At 52.1% G+C, this 4520-nt stretch overlaps 1 pseudogene; it reads right to left on the bottom strand.

The window, feature by feature from the left end:
- Positions 1-258: 258 nt before the first annotated feature.
- Positions 259-1184, bottom strand: LOC136302457 (olfactory receptor 14A16-like; annotated as a pseudogene).
- Positions 1185-4520: the final 3336 nt, after the last annotated feature.

Here is a 4520-nt window from a genome sequence, read left to right as displayed (position 1 = left end):
AAAAGGGGGTTCTCCAGAGAAAATTTTGCTGGGAGATACTTAAGTTCATTTAGAGCCACTGAGAACACAGCTCCTCAATGACACAGTCTGTGGCCACAGAAAACGTGAAGAGAAACAAATGAGAAAGTACACAAACAATGGCCTTTGTAGACAATGTTAGAAAACTAAAGCACAGGGAAAAAAACCCAACGACCAAACCAACAAGAAGTACCAAAGATGACTTTTATTACAAATAGTTTGCAGAAACTGTACAGCAGTTTAATGTTTCTGCAATCGTCTAGTGATGAGTTTCCACACTGCAGCCTTGAGCTCCTTGTTCCTCAGGCTGTAGATGAGGGGGTTCAGGGCTGCAGACACCACTGAGTACAGAACTGACAGTGACAGATCCAGGGATGGGGAGGAGATGGAGGGGGGTTTCAGGTAGACAAAAAATGAGGTGCTGAGGAACAGGGAGACCACGACCAGGTGAGGGAGGCAGGTGGAAAAGGCTTTGTGCCGGCCCTGCTCAGAGGGGATCCTCAGCACAGCCCTGAAGATCTGCACATAGGAGAAAACCATGAACACAAAACAGCCAAAATCTAGGAAAGCATTTAGCACAATGAGCCCAATTTCCCTGAGGTAAGATTTGGAGCAGGAGAGCTTGAGGGTGTGTGGGATTTCACAGAAGAACTGGCCCAGGACATTACCCTGGCACAGGGGCAGGGAAAATGTATTGGCTGTGTGCAGCAGAGAAAGGCACTGGCCCAGGCAGCTGCTGCCATGTGGGCACAAGCTCTGCTGCCCAGGAGGGTCCCGTAGTGCAGGGGTTTGCAGATGGACACGTAGAGATCATAGGACATGACGGTCAGGAGGAAATACTCTGCTCCAAGGAAGAAGACAATAAGAAAGAGCTGTGCAGCACATCCTTCATAGGAGATGGGCCTGGTGTCCCAGAGGGAATTGTGCATGGCTTTGGGGACAGTGGTGAGGATGGAGCCCAGGTCGGTGAGGGCCAGGTTGAGCAGGAAGGAGAACATGGGGCTGTGCAGGTGGTGGCCGCAGGCTACGGCGCTGATGACGAGGCCGTTGCCCAGGAGGGCAGCCAGGGAGATGCCCAGGAAGAGGCAGAAGTGCAGGAGCTGCAGCTGCCGCGTGTCTGCCAATGCCAGCAGGAGGAAGTGGCTGATGGAGCTGCTGTTGGACATTTCTTCACTCTGGGCATCATGAGCTGTGGAATGAAGACATTTACATGCTGGGACCAACCTTTGGGTCAATACTATGGGTTTTTTTGCAAAATTCCCTCAAAACCGCTTCTCTAGTGGGGGAACTTCACTAAACATTTTTCTTTTTTTTTTTTTCTTTTTAGCTTGGGTTTGTGCTTCTGAGTTACCACCTCATCTCTAGTACTGCTCTCAGTCTCAACACTGGGGAGCCCAAAGGGGAAACAGAGCTCCTTGTGCCCCAGTGCAGTCAGACTTGCTGGTTCCCACATATTTGTCCTAAGCTCATTTCACCATTTCCTATTTCAGATTCGTAACAGTTAAAACTGGTACAGGAAAAAAATGGCCTTTTTGATGAGTCCAAAATCAATTTCTCTAAACCTTTCTGTCTTTCCCTGTGCACCTGGACATGGAGAGATATCAAGTGTTGGTCTGGCTCTCTACTACCTGGAGTTGTGCCTACTGGGAGCTGTTTCTCTCTATCCACGCCTTGTCCCTGCCAGTGCTCCCAGAGCCCAGCCCAGCCCTGGGGGCTGAGCTCTGCCCTGCTCACCCCTCCCAGCCCAGGCCACTGCCCAGGGGCATCTCCCTGGTAGCAGGGCCTTAAGGGCAGCTCAGACCAACAGAGATGCTGCAAGCCAAGGTGCTGCTGGTGCTGTCTGTAGGTAGAGGAGGGTGAGGAGGCACTTTCTGAGGGAGATCTGAGACAGATCTGCTGATGCCCAGGGTGACAGTGCAGGAGTCTCAGTGACACAGACAACCCTGACAGCCCCTTTCCCTTTCCTTTAGGACAAAGCTGAGAGCAGTCCTGGCCATGCAGCACCATCTCCACAGCAGGAGGAATTTGCCCTGATGGGAGTCACTCCTTCCACCTCCAACTTCTTCCCACAGTCCATGGGAGCTCCCAGGCAGGCTGAGAGCTGCCCCTGGCAGGTGACAGATCCCCTGGCCTGGCCAAGAGCCCTCAGGGCTGCAGCACCTGCTCTGCACGACAGCCCTGGGCATCCCTGGCTGCAGCCCCAGCTTCAGCCCCTGCAGCTGTCCCTGGCAGCAGGAGCCGTCCTGCCCTGTCCCTCTGACGGTGCCCAGGGCAGCCCCGCTCTGGAGCACATCCTCCCCCAAAGCAGAAAGGCAGCAGAGCCATCCCTACAGTGCTGTCAGTCCTGTCATGGGTCAGCTTTAGGAGATTCCTGCAGCCAGAGACTGACTGTGTCTGAAGTGGTGAGGATTTCTCCATGAAGAACCCCAGAATTTTCAAAAGTTGTGAAGATTTATCCGTGAATTATTTCAGAATTGTCCTTCCAGTTACTTGAGATGTCTGTCTGCTTCACTCCTCTCAGGTACCTGCAGGCAATACCCTCAGCCCTGCTGGGCTGGGAGAGGAGCTGCTCCTGAGGAGAAATGTCTTTTTGAAGCTCTTCTTGGTTGCCAGGAGCTGCCTTTGTGCCAGGAGCCCGGCCCAGCTCAGCAGCACAGACACAGTACCAGGATTTTAATGAGCCTCTCAGGGATTTGGTGTTGTTTACATCAGACTCGGTCCCCGAGAGTGTTTAAAAAACTTTTCAAGAACTCTTTCAAGGATATTTCAAGAACTTTTCAGAGATTGAAACTCCAAAGTTTCTTAAAGTTGTAATGGGTCCCACTGAGGAACATGACTGAGAAAGTGTCCCCAGGTTCCAGTCAGAGCAGAACACTGCAGGTAATGATGACAGGTGGGGACAAACAAGGCAAAGGTGTCTCTGATGCTGAGCAAACCTGCATGTGTTTCAGGAATGCAAAAGGCCAAGGCCCGAGCCCCAGCCCCTGCCAAGGCACATCCTGTCCCTCCCTCAGTGCTCAGGGCTCTTCCCGGCCCACTGGGATGTGGGGATGTGCAATGCCAAGGGCAGCAGCATGGAGCGGCCCCTGCCAGGCTGCTGAGCAGGGACAAGGAGGCAATGAGGCCCCAGGCCTGCAAGGGTCACTTGTCTCCTCCTCATGGCTCAGGCCCAGGCCCAGCAGCCATGGCCAAAGTGCTGCAGGAGTTGGCTCTGTCAGGGCCTTGCAGCTGCTGCCCATCCCTGTGCCCTGTGCAGCCCAGGCTGTCCTACGGTGTCCGTGCCCTGCGCCTGTGTCCCTGCAGGCTGTCGTCATCCCCCGGCTGCCCCACCTGGCTGGGCCCTTCCTTTGCTGACAGCTCTGCATCCTGCCTGCCTCTTCCTGGGCACACAGAGCCTTGGGCTGCTCCAGACTCCTTCTGGAGTGTTGCAGCACATCCCTGCCCTGGGACAGAAATTCCTTTTTTTTTGTTCCCAGTCTTGGCTCCCCCACATGCTTTTGGAATTAATTTTTCTTTCTCTGGCTCTTCTCTACTATGTCAAAAGGATCCACCATCTCTGAAACCACCCTTCAAGCACTCTCAGGGCTCTTGTCCCCTGTCTCCAGGCTCCACTCCACTGAGCACAGTGCTCCTTTGTGCCTAGATTGTGGCCTTGTGCTTGATGCCATGGGTACCTGGACAAGGATGGTTCTTTTCTATAGAAAGGAAACCCAGGGTTTTGAAGGCAGATAAGAGGCACTCACCTGAGGCCAACGCAAACCAGACCTGTCTTTCCTTGCAGTTTTGTCTGAAAGGAGCCCTCGATTATATGTGGAATTTTGGAGGTGGGATTCCATTTCAGCTATTGGTGCCTGGGCTGGAATGACAGTTCTTCTAAACAAAAAGGAATGGACAGAGCCCCAGTGTTTCAAAGGCTGATTAGATGCAGCCCAAAGGAAGCCAACACCAGCAAGACCTGTTTGTCATGGAAGCTTTTGTCTGGTAGCAATCCTTGGATAGATGGAGTTTAGAAGGCCAATTCCCAGCTTTGTCCATGGACGTCAGGACAAGAAGTGCAATTCTTTTCCATAGGAAAGAAAGTAGGGAGCCCCAGTGTTTCAAAGGCAGGTGAGTGCTGGCCCTCAGGAAGCCAAGGGAGCCCAGACTGTCCTTGCAGCTTTTGTCTGGGAGCTATCCTTGGATAGAAGGAGTTTTGGAGGCAGGTTCCCAGTTTTGGCCATGGACATCTGGACTTGAAAGATTTTTTTTTTTCCTGTAGAGGGAAATACACAGCCCTCTAGTGTTTTGAAGGCAGATAAGAGGTGGCCCCTAAGAGGCCAAGGCCAGCTAGAGCTGTCTGTCCTGGCAGGTTTCATATGGGAATATGAATTAAATATAATATAATTATATTTATTTATATATAATGGATATAATTAAATTTGGAGGAAAAATCCCAGTTTTGGCCATCAACCCCTGGAGGAGGACATTTCTTTCCTACAGGCAGGAATGCGCAGAACTCCAGG

The sequence above is a fragment of the Chamaea fasciata genome, unplaced genomic scaffold (assembly GCF_029207755.1).
Source record: "Chamaea fasciata isolate MVZ Bird 193981 ecotype frontalis unplaced genomic scaffold, bChaFas1.0.hap1 SCAF_29, whole genome shotgun sequence".
Classification (NCBI taxonomy): Eukaryota; Metazoa; Chordata; class Aves; order Passeriformes; family Sylviidae; genus Chamaea; species Chamaea fasciata.
The sequence above is the reverse complement of the archived record's forward strand: the minus strand, read 5'-3'. Positions and strand labels throughout refer to the sequence as shown.